Source organism: Astatotilapia calliptera, chromosome 17, assembly GCF_964374335.1.
Source record: "Astatotilapia calliptera chromosome 17, fAstCal68.1, whole genome shotgun sequence".
Lineage (NCBI taxonomy): Eukaryota > Metazoa > Chordata > Actinopteri > Cichliformes > Cichlidae > Astatotilapia > Astatotilapia calliptera.
The window spans coordinates 11,261,537-11,284,420 of record NC_137438.1 but is presented as its reverse complement, the minus strand read 5'-3'; positions in this window follow the sequence as shown (position 1 = coordinate 11,284,420).

The following is a 22,884-nucleotide window of genomic DNA, read 5'->3' as shown; positions in this document are numbered from 1 at the left end:
CTAACAGTAAACAGCTAACAGAAAACAGTATTATGTGAATCATGTGATTTAAACGCACATCACCTGCATATTTTTCTCTCACACAGCACCGATGAATCCTCCACGTCTTTTAATTGTGCCTCAGTTTGATCCTTCACAGGTTTTGGTTTCAGTCACTTCTACAGCTGGTCCGTCACATTAACCTCGCCACAAAAACACTCCTGTTGTGTTTTATTCAAACTTCTTTGAAGAGATTCTTTGAGATTCTCTCAATCTGCAGTGCGCTAAAATTTATCATTTCCAGTATTCTCCAAAGACAGCTTTTTGAAAAGGGCTACAGCCCATCACTAATTACTCTAAATGCAGGTCTGCTTGATTTGGAAATCCAAACTTCCAAGCTTGGGGCCACTATAGTTCACCTTACTGAACCGCTGGCCTGAACCAAACACTACTGCAGCATACACAAAATTACGCATGCAGCTATCCTTCTTTTAAATAAATCTCGGTGCTCTATTTAAACATCGTTATGCATAATGGAGGACTTCTGTCAGTGCTCTTTATGTGAGATTACAAGAACACCCGATCTTTTTGTTCTCAGAGTGGTCTTTATCTTTCTCATGAATTCTTCAAGATTACTGCGGCTGATTCGTGCATTAGGACAATAAATACAGGATGAGCACATTAATACGAATTGATTAGGTTGTGGGTTTTTTTTTTAACTGGCTGAAGAAGTCCCTCAAGGAAACTGCTCGAAGGTCATGCTTTTAGAAATATAACAAATTGTCACAGGTAGTTTGTAAAAAACATAAATTGCTGTCCTCTTAATGTCCAACTTGTCCTCTGCAGCCTCTCAGTCCGGCGAATTTCCAATTCACTCTCCCTGCCTGGACCTATTTTTCATCTTCATCTCACGGATGTAGCATCAAAGCTACTTTTTCGGTGTCCATTAAGCTTTTAATGCTAAGGAAACAATCCATTCTCTCCCAGCGACGTCTCTCCCTCTTCCACCGTGCATTTCCTCTGACCCTTTTCTGCTCGACCACTCTCCCACTGTGATTTTCTGAGTTGAAAGGTGCGGACTTAACAGGCTCTTGGTAGAGCCAAAAAAAGGGGTCATTGGATTTGACATCTTGCTCATGATAAAAGAGAACTACTTCCCTAGTAGTGGGCAGGATTTGATTTACAAAAAACCTGCAGCTCCGTGGGGGATTTTGTTGCTTTTAAAGAGCGCCGGGCAAGATTAGTTTGTGCTATGAAAGGATAGAAGAAAAAGCAAAGGGGGCCGTCTTTAACCCAGGGTTTTGCAACATTGTGCTAATTCCATGCCTGCTGTAAAAAGCCAATCTATCCAAAATCAGCAATCAGCAAACAGTGTTGTTGACATTACAAATAATACATTAAATCAGCTTGTTAACAAAGAGCAAAACACAGAGAAATGGTTCTGTCTCTTTATAGCAGTTACATTTGTGATAATGTGAGCCTTTCATTGAAGAATAAATGTAATACTGTGTGTGTGCGTATGTTTTTTAAATTCACAAAGAGGTGACAAATCCATTTTTCAAAATTCTGCTGAAAAACACAATGTTGCAGTGCAGTAAACACACAGATCCTCAAGTGAAAGCGTAATTACGCCAAATAATGTGCAATCATGCCAAGCTCCTCTCTCACTCTGCCTCTCTTTCTGCATCTCCCCCCTTAAAACCATCCTAAATCAGTTTTGTATGATTGTGTAATTATTTTTGTTGCACAGAGGAAAAACAACAACAAAACAAAACAATTGGCATCCTGCAATTTCCATCGTTGTTGGCGGCAGTGCACATCTGAAGGCGGGGTTTGTTTCGGCAGCCAATACTGTTGCCAAACATTACCACCTCCCCCCCCCCCCAAAAAAAAACAAACTTGTTGGCTCTTTGTTTCTTCTCTCCTGTGCTGACATCTGTGGGTGTCCACCGCCTAAGTTAGCAAAAACAATTGGGGTCGAATGTGGGTGACAGATAATAAAATGGGATTTTTGTCGGACAAAAAGGTGACCGTCTGTATTGCCATGCAACGGCACACAATTGATTTGGAATAATTGCAGCCTTCATTGTGCTGCGATGGTTGTTGTGGGTGTTTAATATTGGAAAAAAAAGAAGCTCTGTGGACTTCAGTCGAAGCTGAATCACGAGAGAGGAGGAAATGGTGCATTTTAGCAGCGGAATATGGTACGCCTCTGTTTGGCCATTGTGTAGCTCTGAGCACTTTAACACACATCATCCAACCAGCAGCGGCAGTTGGTGGCGATTTTCAATAAAGTGCACATCAAAGGCTTGCTGATAAGACACGGGCAACATGTCAGACGGAAATCTCTAACGGCAATTACTTATCGAGACAAGATCTGTCAGAGTGTCCTGGAGAGATGTGACGGGGGAAAAAAACGAAACACGGAAACGGTATGAATCAAATATAATCGAATGAAATCCTGTCACTGGAAGTGCACAATCTCATCAATCTCATAATGTGGAAAATACAATGGAGACAGAGAAGAAACATTCCTGTGGGATCTGCTCTGCAATGTATAAAGAATACAAAATACGTGTTCACATGTGGGATGGCTTTCATCTGTTTTTATGTTACGTTTCCACTTGAGTGTTTCACATTGATGACTAATAACCACAACATCATGGTTCATAAATAAAATCTATATACACTCATTGGCAACTTTGTTAGGTGCATCGGTTCAACTGCTCATTAACTAAGTTATTTAATCAGCTAATAACAGCAGCAACTTGATGCATTTAGGATTGCAGACGTGGTCAAAATGGGCATCAGAATGGAGGGGAAAGGTGATTTTCGTGACTTTGAATGTGGCATGATTGTTGATGCCAGGCAGGCTGGTCTGAATATTCAATATTTAATCCATCGTGAGCTACTGGGATTTTCCCACTCAGCCATCTCTAGAGCTCATTGAGTAGAAAAATGTCTTGTTGATGTCAGATGTCAGAGGAGAACGACCAGACCTCTTTGAGCTGATAGGAGTGTAAGAGTAACTCATGCAGCCATTCATTACAGCCAAGGTATTATAAAAGCATCTCTGAACACACAACACAAAATACAGCAGCAGAAAACCACACTGGGTGCCTCTTCTGTCAGGTCGCTACAGGAAACTGAGGCGATGTCCACACTAATACGTTTTCGTTTGAAAATGTTTTTTCTCTCCGTTTTGGCCACATTGAGACAGTGTTTTTGGTCAAGGAAAACAAAGGTCTTTGAAAACGCTCTCCAAAGTGGATACATTTGAAAACGCCATTTAGTCATGTGGTCCAGTCATGTGACCAATTCAACTAAGATGGCGGACGGCATTATACAGCAGTTGTTTTGTTTTCTGTTCCCATCTTTTGGTGGCTATTTCTAGCAAGATAACGCACCATGTCACAAATCTAAAATCATTTCAAACTGGTTTCTTGAACATATAAATGAGCTCACTGTACTCAAATTGTCTCCACAGTCAACAGATGTCAAGGAATGTTCCCAACACCCTGTTGAATCTGTGCCATGAAGAATTAAGGCAGGTTCTGATGTCAAAGGGGTACCAAGTACTGCGAGACTTTAGGTACACCTTGCAGTACTGGACTGATTCTATAAACTGTGACCTGATAATTATTAATATTCAACTGAATAAAAATGCAGTTCAATTTTTTGTTATGTGGCACCACTTCACCAAACAGTCGCCTCAGTATTGTAAGATAAAGACCTTGTAATACGAGATAGAGCCCCAACAATTAAATGAGCCCCTGTGAGAGTGACCTACAATTCCTATCAACCTTTTTAAGATGTGATTATAAGCGCTGGACGTAAGCGGATACTACTTAATGAGAACAAATGTAAAATGTTAAATAAGGAATCCACGATCCTGCTTTTTTTCCGTTTAACATCAATAAACACATTTATCCTTGATTTAGTTGTTATTGAATCTGTTTTCTTCAGCTTTCTGAATGCCACTTAACCCACAATGTTGATCTCACAGCTGCCACGTAGCTCCACCACACTTGCACTGGATCGATCCTCAATTTCAGCATCTTCATTCTGACTGGCAGTTTCAGGCCTCCAAGGTGCAAAACGAAGCAATATAGGAAAACTTTTTTTTTCTTGAAATGAAACTAAAGAAACTATTGGAGAATTGGGAAAAAAATAGTGTAACCTGTGGACTTTAATACTGTGTTAGGAACTGTATGCTGTTTTAAGATTTTTCACATCTGTTTTTTTTTCTTTATTATTGTGAAAGGCTCCTGTTTTGTTTCCTGGCTTTCATACTTCACTGTCTGCTCTCCTTGAGTATCATAAAAGATCCTCTGACGGTGTGAAGACAGCTCTTTTATTGAGAAAACAGACATATTCAGGCAAAGGTAGGCTTTTCTTTTTTTGCAACTCAGAAATCCATTTGATAACATATTAGATGCTACCTCACCTCGCAGGCTTGCATATTAATATTTTATTGCAACGAATAAAAACAGCATGTTCTTGCATTAGTGAATCATCTTTGCTTTAAAGATGACATCAGCACACGTTAAATCAGCGCTAATGCATTTCATGCCATCTGAAAAAATATCTCCCTTAATAATATGTTATTAATGGGAGTATATGTGGCAGGCAGTGTACACACATGCACAGCCGAACGCCACATACACATGCACAGGCCATCTGGCAATCCTGGCAAATGTCAAAAGGCTTGCTCTGGGCCCTGGCATGCTGAAAAGCTCTTGGCAAACAGAAAAATAGTCAAATATTTGTGAAAGAATATGAAAGCTGCAGGGTACATTTGTTGCACTGGCTACAACTTCATCAAATGCGCTAATAAAATGTGGCTTATGTGCTAATAATCAGTGAGTTGTGGCTTTTGGAGTGCACAAGTAGGAAATGGTGGCACTGGCCCTCATTAAAACGCATCAGCTCTAAATGAGATCAGCATTTTAGAGGTCACTTAAGTGCAAGAGTTTGCTTGGCTTCAAAAAGATACAAAATAAAATTTAAAAAGTATCCCGTTAAATGGTTTATTTATTATTCTTGTCATGGTTTCAGCTAATAAATAAGCGTTTCCAAACCTAAATTAAAAACTTGTTTTGCTTTTGTTCATTAATTTTCCCTGCTGCACTTTTTTTTCTGTCTATTTCATTAATATTGCCAATTATTTATCTCTTTATCAATTGCTGCTATTTCTTTTGTTGCAAATTTCATTATGACTTTATTTTTTTCTGTGATTAATTGGTCCGTTTATATTTTTTGTATTTCACTACATTTTTTTACTGCCATTTTTTGGCACCTTGTCAGGTGAGTTTTTCCAGGGTTAAGGTTAAAAACCCTTTCGATATAATTTAATGTTGGTACCAGAGGAGGGAGGGGCTTATGCTGATTTGATTCACAAGACGTCCTGTTGGTTATTCATTTGGTTGATGATGCAGCTAAGAAATATGCTTTTTGATTTTCCTCACGTCACCACAGCCAAACACGCTCAAAATAATCTGCACCAGTTGTCTAGATTAGCAAATGTACATAGCCAGGTGGTCAACAGATCCTTACTCCAAACTCATTACAAACTGACAGTAGTCAAGACACGTAGATGCCACATTTTAAAGCACTGGCTATCTCATTAGCACTTTTCAACATACAGGGTCAAAAAGGATTCTACAGAATTCCCCCACTGTTTGAAATAAATGCCATTAGACTGCTGTCAAATGTGCTCTGTTGGTCTTATGGAAAGACGATGATTAAAAAGAAAAAAAGAAAGAAAAGAAAAAGCACAGCAAGAGTGGTCGGCTTATAACAGTATGGGGTACAATGCATTGTGTTAATTATGCTTCATCGCTACCTCACTCCTCTGTCCTCCAATCAAAACCTGCAAACTGGTCAAGGTCAACCATAAATGAGGCTGTTCCAATCCTCTAAATATGTCTCAGAGAAGATGAGGAATATTTACAGTTATAGCATCATAAAAACTGGTTTGTACCTGACCCCTTAACGACTACTCAGTCACTCTAATTTCTGATCCGGTGAGACAGTAAAGCGGCAGCTTCCGTGGATATCAGTTCACCAAACAACTAATGAACATGGTCAAAATCCAGTTTACTCATTTCTTTCTCAGCATCATTTGCTTTATTTGTTCAAAACACTTTTGGGACTCCATAAATGTCAAACTTTGTATTTACTTTGACACATTAAAAGCAGTTAAGAGACTTTAAAGCCTGATGAGACATAAGTGTCTTTTCAGTTAATGTCACTGCTGACAAGTGACTGGAAAAACATTTGCATTTGCCTTTAAAGTGAGAAAAAATGAACAAAAATCACATTAAATCTTCACACTTGGTGTGCCTTTTGGTAGCTCTCACGGCTGTTTTCTGGTAAACTGAGAGTTATTTTGGCCGGCCCTGAACAGTCTGTTTGACAAAAGCTAACAAAGCAAGATGAGTCCATGCATCACGCAGATTCTCACTCTCACGGCAGTATTCCCAGGGTGAGGCTCTGCACAGTCAGACATACACAGGTGCAAGTGTGTGCACACCTATGTGCATCTCTCAATAATACAAATAGTCCCAGTGCACCACATGATGATATTTAGACAAGCTGGCCAGTCAAATGGAAGGTCAGAAGAAAAGAAAAGCTTGAACAGAAAGAAGTAAGATAAAGAAGAAAAGACTCTTGCCACAAGCAGAGGTAAAAACTACAGCACTTTGGGATCAATGTATGGAGGCCTGGAGAGGTCAAACAGACTGTAACTTAAGAAAACGCCTGCATCTTTTTCTCCCTCACAACACTGATGAATCAGATGCTTCTTTTAAGCATGTCTCAGCACAATCCTTCATCTTTTGGTTTCTGTCACTTCTGCAGGTGGTCATTCACATTAACCTCACCCCAAGACCACTCCTGTTGTGTTTTATTCAAAATTCTCTGGATAAATTCTTTGAGAATCTCTTTAGTTTTCTTTCAGTCTGCAGTGTGCTAACATCTAGCTTTTCCCTATATTCTCCAAAGACAGCTTTTTGACAAGGACCATGACCCATCACTAATTACTCTAAACACAGCTGTAGTTGATTTGGAAATCCAAAATTCCAAGTTTGGGCCATCAGTTCACCTTACTGAACCAGTGGCCCGAAACCAAACACCCCACTGAAGCCTACACAAAACAAAACATGAAGCATGGAGCTATCATTCTATTATATTTCTACATTTGTAAACGTTTCTATAATTACTCATGTTCATCAACTTTTTGTCTCCCATGAGTGCTATTTGGAGTTGTGCAACCTTAAGACCTGAAATGTAGGCAAATTCCAAAAACTGCAGTTCTTCTAGGTGTCTGTTGAGGCTGGTTTTAAATGGCTCCCATGTAAAAATGTTAAACTTTACAACATTAAATAGAAACTTTACAGTACATGCTTGAAAATGCCCATATGGAAAAGAAATAGGAAAAACTTGCATCAGCTTTAGCTTGCTTCATATAGATGAGAGATGAGATAGCCTTTATTTGTCAGTTGCAGGTCTTTTGCCCACAACTGAGATGACAGACCTTGACAACCATACGTACAATACAAACATCACATTGGGGAGACAGGTCAGGCTAGGTAGCGAGGACATGGGAAAGTGTTCCAGTGTGTACATCTGATCTGGGACTGCTACAATCTTTCGACTGCGCCTCCAGCTGACCCGATGTCTACATCATGGGGGAGGTAAGTGTTGGAGGTGGCGTTGGATAGGGAGGGTGAGTGCTTATCAGTATCAGTATATGTATGTGTTTGCGTGTCCATAGTTCAGCTGAGACAGTGTCCTTCGCCCCGCCAGGCTAAGTAAACAGTCTTCCAGCCAACCCTGGAGGCCTTGCATGGAATGGGAAGGAACAGACTCAACACAGTCATTATCAGGGAGTTTTTGTTTGACTCCAGCCTTGAGCCCACAGCTGGCGCCGAAGGGGTAGCCGCATTATGATGGTAATTTTTCTTTTGCAAACAACTCATGAGAATTTCAAGCTGTTTTTAACACTCCGACACTGGCCTCTCAATCTCCCGTTAATAGTTGCGAGTTTCTCCGTGATGTTATTAGCCGTCGATTTTGTGGTCTTGTCACTCCTTTTTGCTCACATAGCAGATTCTGAGAACTCACGGCCGCAGCCAACTGATCCGAGAGGTAGCTTCCGCCCAGAGGTGTTGTTCTGAGTTGATTCTTTTCTGATGTAATCCAACATACATACGCTCAAAGGTATTATTCTGAGCATTCACTGCAGTCGTAAGCGCCTCCAAGCTCTTAACCATGCTGCCTTCAGTGAGCCCTTTCTGAGAAGTCGCACCTGTCGTTCCAATCCCAGCGGGCAGCCTTGTGGAGGTTTGAACAGCCGGTTCCGCTCTCTTAATTCTCCGATAAGCCCGGGCCAAGCCAGCTCCGATCAGCAAGAACCCTGTTATCATGGTTCCGAATAGGTAGATATCTTCAGCGTCCTCGATCGACAGTCCCGCCAGGCACACGATCCTCTGCCACCCGTCCATCGTGTATCCGGCAGGGAAAGTCCCTCCAGGGCACTCGGGTTCTCCCGAGCCCAGACTTCTCGTTAAAGGGTGTCAATAGCATTCAGAGACCAGTTGATCAAATCCATAATTCTCTTTTAGGTTTTAGACACAGACTGTGAGAGAGTGTTCCAGGGAAAGTAATACAAAAAAGACACGAGACTAGACAAGGACATAAGAACTAGCAGGGAAGATAAGGGAGAGGAGAAAAAGTGCGTCCGCCTCCTCCGAGAGCCAAAGAAAAAAAAATAATAATAAAATGATTCACTATATTATATGATTATATAGTGAATCATATAAGGGTTATATGATTCATATGGTGAATCATATATTAACCGACATGTGTGTCTTTGCATTGCACCCTTACACTTTATGCAAGCTGTTTCGTAAACAAGTCAGCTAGTATTAGCTGAGAATTTAGCACTCCACCTATGTATACAATGGTAACGGCTATGCTAAAAAAAAGAGTCAACATGGCAATAGCCAAAAAGCAGGTGTTTAATTCACTTCCGTTGAATTTATCTTTGTTTATATAGCATCAGCATCTATTAGCAGTCACCTCAAGGCAGTATATAAGCACTTGGCAACAGTGGGAAAAAAAAACTAAATTTTAACACGAAGAAACCGCTGCAGCACCAGGCTCAGGGAGGACCAGCCATCTGTTAAGTGTTAAGGGTGAGGGGAGGGAGGCAGGAGAAAAGACAAATTCCTAATCTGTAGGAGTCCACTCCACTAGTTTTAAAGGGATATTCATGTTGTATCAGTTTTAAATGGGCTAATCAGTTTTTAGCTCTCTCTATGTGCGAACAATAATATTGCAAAGCCTTGCAAGAATAATCTTATACATTATTAAGGCCTGCCCATACAGGTGCAAGTAATGGTCCCAATATGATTTTTCACACTGTTTACATTGATAGATATAATATGAAATGACAAAAATGCATTCATAAATTCAATCAGCAAAAGTTCCCCAGGGCCGATTAATAAGAGATCAAAACAAACATCCCTATTCATGCTCTAACATGTACAAAACTAATTATTGAAGCTTCTACATTTCTGCTCCTCATAATAGAGGCAGTCAGGAAATCTAGTGTACCTCCCATAGAGTCACTTGAAAACTTGCAAACTGTAACTGTCATCCTGATAACACATATTAAAGAGTTTTCACTGCTGGTTTAAAACCAATAGTGTGGAAAAATTAATGGATGTAAAGTGGAGACGTGTCTATTTGAGATTGTTAAACAAGCACAGACAAGCAAGTCCGACATAAGGAGGACTTATCAGAGGAAAGTAATTATTCTCTCATTATTCTCAGTTTTCAGATGTGGAAATCGTTATGATAGCTTGCCAAACATTCCACCCTGAAAGCAAAGGATCCAGCGGAGATGTTATGACGATTTGCAGTAGAGTGTTGACATGGCTGAAAATTGATTAGAAATCCTAAAGTTTCAACACTTTAAGTTTGAAAAAGAACAAAAGCAAAGAGAAAGAGAGAGAGAAACGCACAATAGCTCCTGTGTCCTCCCCGGTGAGCGAGACAAATTGATTTTATTATTCCTGGCTGTTGGCAGTCACTATAATATAATATTCAAAACCAAAATAACGCCATAGGAGCAGCGGGGAGTTTGTGCATCACAGGAAGATACTTGATGGTTATCATTTTGAGAAGAAAACATGCAATGAATTACTGTTAGGGCCATGCTAGCCCTCCCACCATGCCGGTGCTGCTTTTTGTGTACAATAACCTAATCGAGACAAAAGACAGTAGCGTTCAGTTGACTGTTTCTTAAAATAGAAATAGAAAAGTTTTATATGCTCAAAGAAATAAATAAAATAACAATGGGTAATGTGACAGAAACATAAAATTAATTCAGTCCCATTAACACATACACATTCATGAAATAGGTGTTACCTTTCAACTTGCTCACTTGCTCCAAGGTGACAATAATTCTGTTATATTTGCAGGGATTTGTCACATTAACAGCACTGCTGAATGTAAACTGTATTTCAGTAGTGTTGAAGCTGAAGGTGTTACATTTTTAAGTATATTCCAAAAGTCATTTAACTACCAAATGAAAGTAAACGGAAGAGGCGTAAAGCTTCAGAGGTGTCAAAGAGCTCCGCATGAACATGTTTTAGGTTGGTAGCACTACAGACTGCTCCAGATTTTAAGCCATCAGCTTTATGGCTGCTGCAACATTTGCTTGTTTTTTTGTGTAGTTAGAAGTGATCATATTTAAATATATATTTTTTTTTCCATTACCTTGTGTAGAATTTAACTAAAACAGAAGAAATAGAGGATTTGTGGCTCTGTGAAACCATATACACTTTTAGCTAACTAGCTTAGAGTGTACGTGGTAGTGTGTGGGATCATACCAAAGATACTGCTCCACTTTAAAACAAGATTTAATAAACAGGCTTCATTTTTTAACCTAAAATGAGTGACTGAGCCCATAAACAGATGTCAACACAGAAAGCTGTTTTCTTACAGAAGTCCTTTTGGTAACACAGTTATCGACCCCTGGTGGCCTTTGGATGGAAAACTGAACTGAGATCATTTTTTGACTTGTGTTTTATACTATCAATGGTTTTTGACAGTGACTTTGGTGAGTTGGCTGGTTAAATAAAGCCTGACTTTCTATCGTATGGTAAAAATTGGTTTTAAGCTACAATTCAGCCTTAGGTAGACTTCAGTTAATATCTTTGATGACTTCAACAACCTATAAAAAGTTTTACACATGCTGTCAAATCTTCACATTCTGCTGATGGCTTTAGCTCCTTGTGTGCAGTGCTAATTTATCAGGTAACATTACTGAGTTTGTTTATATGGCAGAGACACAAATACCTGCTAATTCTATGTAATAGAATAATTAAATGTTACTTTTCAAAATTAAAAATTTCCCTCATAAAAACTAATCCACAAGCGTTTGGACAGTCTGTTACACAGCATGTCATAACATGTGTTTGTTCATTTCAATCAGAACACTTCAAAAGGAATAAATAAGAGTCAAGAAGTCCATTTCAGTGACTCAGAATCCTGGAGGTGAAGTTTTAAAGCAATTCTTGTCTGCAGCTACCCTGCATAGGTCTATCAAAGCCCCTAACTTTAAGCCTTACCAATGCCAAACAAATGCTTTACAGAAGACAAAATCGACCACCAGAAACCAAAACTGTTTTTATACCAGCACAAGTATAAGGTTACAAAATGTTATATTTTAGTATCCGGTTGTTTAGTGATGACACGACGAATCCTACTTCCGGGCCTAAAGTAGTCTGTGTTTAATATGGCTTTTGTGTTGTTAACATGTTTAATGTTATGTATTTTCTTCTATTTGATCTCAAAAAGCTCCTAAAACAGTCAGTGATCACTGTTGACCTCCCTCGGCTTTTATTACTGCTAATCATTTATTTAAGCTCAGTTTTTAAAACCTTAGGATGTAACTACAGCCCAGCCCATGCAGCAGTATATGAATGACTAACCTCGTATTGTGGATGGATTATCTCAGTTGTTCTCCTGGCTGAAGTTTGGTCCTTTTACAGCATCCTGCCATGTGATTACATTTGTTCCTGACGACCGAGAACACTCACGTTAACTTTTATCGAGTGGAAAAAAAGTTAGCTTGTTTATATTATGCTAACATAGCTGTGTCGCTAGCGGTCACGTAGCACACCATTATATACAAGCTAGCCCAACTTCAGTAACCCTACAAACGTCACTGCTTTTTAGTTTTCTGTCTTCATTTATTGAAAGTGATAACAGAGCTGTACGTTTTCATTTGTTTCCAAAAGTCAGCAGTCAGGACATGCTATATTGTATTTAGATAGGAGCTAGCGAGCTAACTTCCTGCTAACTTCTAACTCCGTTAAACGTCATAAATTCCATTTTCATGGATGCCTGGATGTTAAACTCAATTGTTACACCTGGTAGAGCAGAACGCTGATCATTTTATTAAAGATGAAAGACTTTAGACAGTTTTTCCAACTCTCAGTAATGCCATAGTGATCGTTTGATGGACCTGCAGCAGAGTTTAGGTCCAGACACGGCTAGTGACGTCAGACTGAACAACCGGATAGTATTCTGCGGAATTGACTTATCTTTGGAACCAGCCTCTAGTGGCCACAAGGGGAACTGCAGTTTTCTTCCCAGTTGGTTTCTTTTTTTGTCACTTGTGTAACACAAAATTCAATTTATTTTAAATTTATTTAGAGAGTGAGGTACTTTCGCTGCTCCCTTATTTCCCAGGGGTTACAGTTTTGATGCCAAATTCCCTTCGTGATGGAATGTTCCCATTTATCTAGGCTTGGGAGTGGCAGAAAACAGAATAGATGAGCTTGTGACCTCCCTCAGGCCGGCATTTTTGTATCTCTTCCCAGTCTCGACCAGGGATTTTTTTTTAAGTGTAAGGCAAATGTGTTAAACACTATACAGATAGAAAGTAAAATTAATATAAACACAACACCAGTTGGGGGGTGGGGTGATTTTTCAGTTTAGCGGAATTAGTGCAGTATAGAGTTGCATCGTTTGTTCGGTGACAGGCAACTTGAAATCTTTGGAGGGGTAATCAGTAACCTGGCTCTCCTCCCACCAGAAGCCGCTATTGCAGTCATACAGTGACTATATCACACCCTATTAACCAGAATGACCCAGAACCCAGGTGGCGGGGTACTTATTCATTTCACTGCTTCTTATGCAGTGTGGTGTAAACTCTGCAAAAATCTGTTATTAAAACACTTCCTCGGGACATAATTTAGCACAGGCTGGCGAGTGTGGAGAAAGGCCAGCATGTTTATAATCCATTTCGTGGCTTGGAAGCTGCAATGAAAAAGCAACTGTAAGTCCCCAGTAATTGCCACAACAACCTCTGAACCTCTTTAATTTTCATACAACCTGAAGGGATCAGGTGATTGCCCTAAGTGGATGAAGTACAGCGTCAGCGGCAGGGTGTCATGCGCTGGGGGTGGGCGTGTTTGTGTTGTCGAGCAGTCCGACCTGCGCTGTCCCCGGCTCTTGACGAGAACTGCCGCTGCGCCAAGCCGGGCCCGTGGGAATCAGCTGTGCTCGGACAGAATGCAGGAGGTGTCGTGGATGAAATATGATTTCAAGGCTCACTCTGAAATGGGCAAATATCACATTACAGGCATAGAGTTTACTGTATGTCTCCATGCCCTAAAGATACACGGGTTCATTATGCAGCGGCTTTGATGTATCTCACAGAATTTCAATGTTTATCGCTGTGGTCTCTTTGTCGCCGCCTGCATTAATATCACAAGGCCTCGCCGTTGTTCTTCTTTTTCTTTTTTTTCCCTCTGAACTCGGTGGGCAGAATGGATTACTGTGGCCTCATTTGTCTGCCTCGGCTCCTTTCCGGGTCAACAGCGAAACATCGAGTGAATTGTGTCAGTGTGCTTTGTGGAATTATGTCCAATTTGAAAGACTGGGGTAACCGAATTTATTTCTCTCCCTCCCCCCCATTATCAGAGCAGAGACGTGGCTTTCTCAATACACCTGTGGCTAAGTGAGTGGTGTCATTAAAAAGGTGGTGACAGAGATTAGTATTACAGCTATCACCCCGTGTATTCTGCCGCTCTTGATGGGTCCAATCACTGCGGCTTAGAGGGGGCTTACACTCGCAACGCATCATCAGTACCCCATCAGTGATGAGAAGGCAAGCATGGAGGTGACACTATAGCCTTTTAATATGCTTTAAGAGCAAGTCTTTCTCAGAGTACTGAGCAGCTTCAGAACAAAAAGCAATATTCATCCATTTGGTCGCATCCAGTGTGAGAAGCTGAACTGCCATACGCCTGTTACATCCAATTAAAAATACATCTAAGTTCTGCGCTGTCAGACACCTGCGTCTTCAAAAACACAGTGAGATCCAACTCTAGCACCTTTTGACAGCTGGTTTTAAAAGAAATAAGGCAGGTTTCCTCGATGCATTATGCTCAAGCTGAAGAATTTGCAGCACCCGGAACGTTTTTAGCATCTTAAAAGGTTGCAAAGCTCAAACCCAATAACTGGCCATGCCATCAGTTTGCTTTGGTCAGCATTGCCATTAAAAATGTGAAAATTTGCCTTCTCACAGCTCAGCTTTTTCTCCACCACACCAATCTCACTGCCACTTAGTAAGCTATCTTCCATGTTTTACACTATATTGCCACCCATATGTTGATATGCATCGTCCGTGCATGCTTGTGGAAACAGTTTTGAGTACTGTATTCTCTATTGGGCAACAGAAAATGCTGGGATCATTTTCACGCTTCTGACATGAAATAAAAGAAATAGATGGCACATGGCTTCCCATTAAATGTTCTCATTAAACCACCCTGAAATTTTTGCATTTGGTTATGTATTAAAACTTATATAATATGTTCATTGGTGAACTTTAAGTGTGCTTGTGACAAATTTGGTAGCCCTTGGACTAGTTTTGTTCAAGTCTTTGTGTGCCTAAAATGTCTAAATTAGGTGCAATTTCTAAAGCAGGTTCTGTAAATGAAAGACTCCTTTCATTATATGTACTACCGTCTACTGCCCAGGATCATTTTACAACATTTGGTAATGTTATGAGGACATTTACTACTTCCATCTGATAGCCATCAGGACCATTCAGCAAATGGTGTGCAATTTGCAGAAACCTGGACCTGTTTCTGCTTTTCTTCATGCATTCATAATGTCATGATGTTCACATAACCTTCTTATTTTATCTTAAGTAGGTACGTAGTATCTGATAGAGAAATCCAATGTGGAAATGGTCTAAGTCTGTATTCTGTATAATGGCCAGCAGAGGATTCTTCTGGTTGTAATAATCTATGAGAAAATGACCCTACTTCCACAGATATAAAAGATGGAAGTAGTCACTGTGATGTCACCTGCTTAGTTTGTCAAGCTCCCAGAAGAGCAGTTTTGTTATCACCATCTTGATGTTTGAAACCAAATGTTTTGAGTGAGGAGTTGATATGTCTTTGAAACTGACTGCTCATTGACTAACAACTTGTCAATCACAAATCATTAGCCAATAAGTATTGAGGTTTTGCTGACACGTGAGCACTAACCACATGATGTTGACTTGCCTGCCATTTTGGACATGCGACTTGACCAGATCAAGTCAATAAAGACCCAGTCAAACAGGCTAAGAGGATAGTTCACAACCATCTGGCAACAAAAGAAAAATGAGTATCACCAACCAGTTGGGAGGAGTTGCTGGAGGCCGAAGGCAGTCACTAAGAAAGTGATTTCTAAAGCCCCTTTTAAAAACCTCTTAAAAGACCAGCGAGGAAAAAATTAATTATTAGGAGATTTTTGGTCCAGCACCTATTTCACAGCTGATTTTGCCCAATAACATCCAGCAACTTCCAGGAACTACTGCTAGCTGGTCAAGGAATACACATTTTTACCTAGCAACCAGTTACACCAATATGGCAGACAAATCTCGAGGACTGTGAACATTTCTCACATCATTTGAGAAACTTCAATATCTTGAAAAATCATTCAAGTACATAGAAACCAGACACAATGTTTATTTTGAAATTAAGGTCCCCGTTCAGAGTGAAGCAGGTAGGGCCTCTTGTGATTGACAAGTCACTACGGTTTTACCCAGCAGTACTGTCGGTGTCTCATTAAGATCCACCTGTAACTCATCAGGTATGGTTTCAAAAAACCAAGATGGCAATGGGCAAAACAGGACTTAACAAATCATAGTACCGTAATTGTCGGGCTATAAGCCGCTACTTTTTGCACAAGCTTTGAACCCTGCGGCTTTTAGTCAGGTGCGGCTTTTCTATAGATTGTCCATGATTTTTGTCATATCGTAAGACGATTTGTTTTGTTTGTTCCGCTGTTGTACGGCACTACGTTGCCTGGCGGAAGGATCGGGGTTCAAGAGTGGTATGTTGGTCACATGTCCATCCGCCAGGCAACATAGTGCCGTACAAGTAGCGCGAAAAACAAACTTCAAAGTAGCGCTATGCGTTCAGCGGGAGTCGTGGATGACTAGCGGCGATAAACTTGCGAAAAGCAAGTTGTGCTCAACTCTACCGGTGGATTCTGACAGCGTGGAAAAGTGTGCAAACATCCACGATCACCAACGGATTTCGAAGGGCTGGACTGCTGCATGATGAAGAGGAGGACACCGCCACGGCCCTTCAGAGGGTGTTCGACTCTGACACTGACAATGACAATGAGGATTATCTTTGGTTTTGAAAGTGACAACGAAGGAAAGAAGCTGAGAGTGGATGACGAAGCCATCCTGAGCCTGTTCGTTTCCGACACTGGAGAAGAGGACTTTGGTGGTTTTAGTGCGCAGGAAGATGGTGGTGAATGACTGACTTTTCTTCTTGTTAAAGCCGTGTCACTGCACCTGAGCCTAAAAGGTAGTCCGAATCTATTTTTCTGGTGTGCTGTAGGTTACTGTTATGTACTACATTTGTTACTCATTTATGAAGCACAGCACATGTGCAAATATGTACCCATAACTTGATTTTCAAAATATTAATAAAAGGGGTGTGTCTCCAAACAGCCATCTCTTTCCTGACAATTCGCTTTGTGCATATTCTCTTACATATGATAAGTCAATATTGAAACACCTGCGGCTTTTGGTCAGGTGCGGCTAATGTATGTACAAAACAGGATTTTCCCCTGATTTTAGCTTGTGCGGCTAATATTCAGGTGCGCTTTGTAGTCCGGGAAATACGGTAGTAACCATATTGGCTAACATAATAGAGCTCATCAATTGGGATATATAGATATTAAATACATACAATTATTTTAACACTTCTTTTTATGTTGAGAAATAGATTTAGTTGCAGATTTCAGAAGGTGTTGAAGGCTTTCAGGTACCATGTGATTAGATGGAGATTAAACGAAAAACTCTTTAACACCAAAGATGCCATTTTGGGTGAGGACTAGCCTAACACCGAGCTGCATTAAAAGTCTGGAATAATAAAGATCTTTTTTCTGACTCCCCTCTGCAGATGCTGCTAAAACGCGGGGTCAACTTTATGTAACACGCCAATTATTTTGCTTCTCTGAAAACACATTTCCAACTGTTATCAGCCACGCATGTCTTTTCTACCTGGCAAATGCTCTTAGAATAATTGTTTTTTGCCCTAATGTGACCTTCCCATGTAAATGCTGCTTATAAATATGATTATAAGAAATTACCAGAGGGTTTAACATTTTCCATAAGGTGTTTACATCATTCCCGCCTGCTGTAGCTTGTTAGTTGGTTTGCTGCACAGCTAATATTTTGTGGCGTACATTTAAATGACTGGAGGAACACCTTTTGGTAATATTAGGGATATTTTCATTAATAGAGACAGCGGGACGAGAGTCAGCAGGCTCATAGGCAACACATCTGAGGGGGATTCAGCAATCATTCTCCTATCAGGGGGTGATCTAGCCACTGTGACCAGATTACATGGGGGGAACCCAAGAGGCTCTCTTTATAATTACTTTGCTGATTGGAAAAATAAGAGCCCTCTAACAAGCTCTGTCAATCAAGCTTGCACTGTTTTTTGTAATGATTATGTAGAGAAAAATGTTCAGCCGTTCCTGTGTTATTATACAGCCCGCAGGTCTACTAAAACCTGAAACTAAAGGTTGGCCAATTTAGCAATTTCACAAACAAAACAACTGCAATCCAAAAACCCTACACATTCATAAACATGAGTTTCCGCTTCAGTGACTTCACTACTAAGATACATGTGGAGAGGAGGGTGTGTGACTGTGTCTCTGTGGGTGTGGGTGGGCGTGTGCTCACTTTAGTGTGAAAAAAAGGATCATGCATGCTCGCATTGGTATTTGCATGTGTTATTAGCTTGTGTGTCCAATGCAGTCCAAACCAAATCCAACATCCAGCATTTGTTTATTTGTGATTTGTCCCGTTGCGGTTTGCGCTCATACTAATCCCTATCTGAGGACTTATTCTGCTCTGTCGTTTGGGGTGAGACTCCAAGTTGATCGCAGAGCTTGGCAGGAAGGAAGGAAGCCTCTCGCTCTCCTGCTGGCGTGTCATTGATGCATGCCATTAGGCGCCATGTGTCACATTCTTCAGCTAGAGCAGGCGGCTTTTTTAGAAAAGGCACCAAACAATGCAGTGCAAATAAGGGACAACCTGCAGGATGGCATTCTGGGGAGATAATAAGGACAGCCAGGCGCTCAACATGAGAGAGCTGTATCTAAAATTTGCAGAGGGTAAAGATTCATGGAGAACTAAAGTATTCATTTCTCACTACTTTTTTTTTCTATTAAATGACCTACCAATATCAAATTGGCCCCCGAACCACACACTCGTGCACAACATACACACATCCTTACTTCTCCTTCTGACTGTGTGTGTGTATGAGTGCGGATTGGCTATAAATAGTACCAGAAGGATACTATACCCTTGAAAAGGAGGGTCTTCAGAAGCACAAAGGGCAAAAAGAAAAAAGAATAAAATAAAAAAAGCTGCAGCCTTGAAATATTGAGCAAGCATTAGAAGCAATACAGCCCTGTGCAAGAATTCACGTTGTTTTATGTAAGACTTTGAGACCCAAATAAACAAATCAAAAAAAGAAGACAAAACAAGTGGCTGTGATGAAACTGGGCTGCAATGACATGTAATTTAGCCTGAGTGGAGCACCAAGAGACATGGAAGGGACTGCTCACCATCACGTTTTTATCCTCTGAGCCACTGCTGCCACTAAAGAGCTTTCTCTATGGGTAAAAAGAAAAGGAATAGCTGCACAGGCAGGCATCCCTCTGTTGCTCCATGAACCAAACAGCAGATACAAAAATACAGGACTTCCCATTGTAGATGCATTAAAAACAAAGTCATCATTTTGCTTTTCTGTGTGGCATTTCACAAAAACTTACGTGTGTTTCTTTTTTTTTTAAGTTGTACATGCCATTTTGCATCTGCTTACACAAGCAAGGGCCAAATGTTCTCTTTTTGAAGTTATTACAGTCCCTCAAGGAAAACAAATTGTCAGGATTCAGGGTGCAAGCAGTTGTGAGCATATTGCTGTGCAGTCACAAGCGCCGGCTTCCAAAGGGAATGCAAAAAGTTTAAAAGACAGCTAATAAACATGCCCACAAAGCCACGGCGCAACCGCGTAATGAATATTCATATTGTTCCAGAAACATGATACTTTGAAAGGACATGCAGCAGTATAAGACGGAGAATCCATGAGCATTTATTATTGAAATAACAGTTAGAGAAGGGAAAAACGGTTACAGGGAAAACAGATGTTTGTACTACATTTTTTGGCCATTTTAATTAAATTTAAAGTAAAAACCACTGTTATTGGTGAGCTGCAGAGTTGCTTGGGATTTCCATAAGAAAAGAGTGATGAGAGGTACAGACTGTTTTGCATGGTATTATGTTGCATTAATAAGTCCATCCAATTTTATTTATATGGTGCCAATTTACAACAACAGTCACCTGAAGGTGCTTTATTCTGTTGGACACTAGCATATTTGAAATGATTATACCTATTGTATCTCTGTATTGTGTGCTGTACAACTGGGAGACCAATGTATGTATAATGACAAGAACATTCACTTGTGAAGCAGTCAATGCTACACTCATGCAGTCTAGTAGAGGCGGGCAGATCGATTCAAATATCGATACTAATTCTGGTATTGATGTTGGATAGCTACTAGCCTGACAGGATCTATACCTTGTTTCTATCCTCTAACTTCAGCATGTAGCTCACTGTATTGTGTTCAAAAAATGTTTTTTGGACATGAAAAAATATACCTCAAACATGCACTATGACACACGTCTGAATCTTTTTTTGTTAACTGTCATGTCTGTTTTATTTATAGCCTATAACACATTTTAACAACAGAAGTTGACCTTAAGTGCTTTAGAGACAGACACATTTAAATTCCAGGCCTCCAAAAAAACCCAGTTTCAAAATACATGAAAAGCTGAACGGTTTGTTTCTATTCTCATCTCAATCTCATCCTCGTCCTCCTAACCTTAAGCCTCACTCGTGAACTGAAGTGAGGATTCAAACATAAGAAATCCTACATGAACATACTTAATCTCGACATTGTCACAGTTAATTATTGTCGGCAGATCAGATATGCGACCCTCCTGTCTCTGCACAGCTGACAAGAGATGGCTAAACAGCAACATAAAGTTACAAGCTAACGTCATGCCAGCTAACATTAGACTGTAGCGTCCTAAAACTTTTAAACTACTTTCCCTCCGATCAACAATTTGATTACATTCTCACATCACAAGTTTATTTTCTAAGTGTGAGTCCGCCCACGTTAAAACCAGTGCTTACAGATGGAAAATTATCCTCAACAATTCACCTCAGTTTCGCTGTCATTATTCAGAATGAGCTATGCTGACTGGTTGACGGTGTTAGGGATAATGCACAGAGACATGTCAATATCAAAATGTAATAAATATCAGGCAAATACCTAAGCAAGCCAACTTGATCCAGTGACTATAGTTCCGGGCAGAGTCCAGTGGCTGGGGTTTGTTACCCATCTTGACACAAAATACTGATAAATAAGTTTTTAACAATCTTTCAGGATAGTTACAAATTTAAAATGGCTGACAAGTTAATGTCAGTAAGTACACGGTCGCAGGTCTGCAAAAAATATCAGTAGTTTTTGATAATAAATTAATGGGTAACATCATGGTAGCTACGTCCAATGTATTTTATATGTATGTGCAATCAAGCGAACATCAGCCAGTTAGCTGTTAACAAGCTACTCGGCACAATTAGAGGTAATTTGTAATGCTAACTGATAAAGTAGCATGGAAATGACCAGCTGATTTATATCATCCCTGATAGTTTAGGGTGAATTTACAACCTGAATTAGCAATTCATTTATAATAGCAGCCATGCTAGCATTAGCCAGTAGAAAGACTGCTCAAGGCCGGATTAGATTCCACAAACCAAACAATCCCTTCATTAATTAAACACCCTGCAGTAGTTAACCATCTTTTCAATTGATTAGGTAAATATCCCTTTAGCCAGATGGCCTTTTTTGTTTTAGAAAAACATGTATGTGTTATGGCTGGTGTTAGATATTTTCAGCTAGCTTGCTACCAACATAACAGCTACTTCAGTTAGATTGCTTCCTTGCTGGTCATTTGTTGATATGTATTGTTCAGTGGTGATGCTGGGAACAGAAGAGAGGCACTTTGGAGAATGCATCTTCAGAGCCTCGGCATTATGGATGGGCCTCAGGGGTCCAAGCCCACCCAATAAAGTCACTGTGCCCCCTCAGAAATCTACTGATATAGTTGAACTATAAGTTAGACTAATTCATTCAATTTAGTAATGAAAACGTATACTATATAACACCCATATCACCGATAAGTTATTGCAGTGCAAGCTTAATTTAATTATTCGGTTCACAGTAGTTTAATGCTTCTGCAGCAATCGTGGTAACCAGCATGATTGAGGAGGACACTAAGAGAATGGGCCTATGCAGATCAGACTTTGGGAAGTACCCCTTCATCTCTCTTTGGAACTAAAAAGAGGTCATACATCAGCTTGTGCTGCAAGTTCTACTCGGAAATTGCAAAACAAATGGAAATGTGAGGATATTCTGCACTCACAGTCGGCTGTCCTAGTGTGCGGTGAGTTCATTGATCCACTTCTTCATCCAGAGAAAAGTGTCCTCCTGTTTGTCTTCCTGATAATAACCCTTTACCACTTAGAAAAATGGTGAATTTTTTTAAATATCATATTTATTGGGTCTAATGAAAATGAAGAGGCAAGTAGATGTGCCTTATGATTACGAATTGTGTGTGTGTGTGTGTGTGTGTGTGTATGTGTGTGTGTGGACATTAAACTTCACTATCATGTTATTTTTCATTTCATGCTGTCACAGTTGATGTACATTTTTTTTCTGTAAAATGAGTTACTATTAAAGATAAAATGACTGCACGAAAGTGTAAAGTGTCTGTTTTTGGCTAATACAGTGAATGAAATGCCTGATAAGTGAAGGCACCTCATCACGCTAATGCAAAAGTCCTATAAATTTGGTGATGCTGCAAAATAATGCAAAAGTTCCCTCAGTGACCTTATAGGGATATTAAAGTGTTAGCTACTGTGGTAAAAGTGGAACAGCAAATCTCTGATGGCAGACAAATATCTTTTAAAGATATGAACCGCAGTTTGTGTTCTTGGCTGCGATGGCATGGCGATGTGAAATTGGATAATAGTAAAGTTTGTAGATTATCATGTAATATGCAGATTTTTTCATTGTATTTGCGAGTTCTGAATATTTCGCTTCCCTTCAAAACAATAATATTCAGTCACTTTAAGTACTATTTTATTTTATTTATCAAATTAATTTCCCCCATTACACATGAAGTCACAGTTTAGAGCCAGAACCAAATATAGAAAATGTTTATATTTTTAG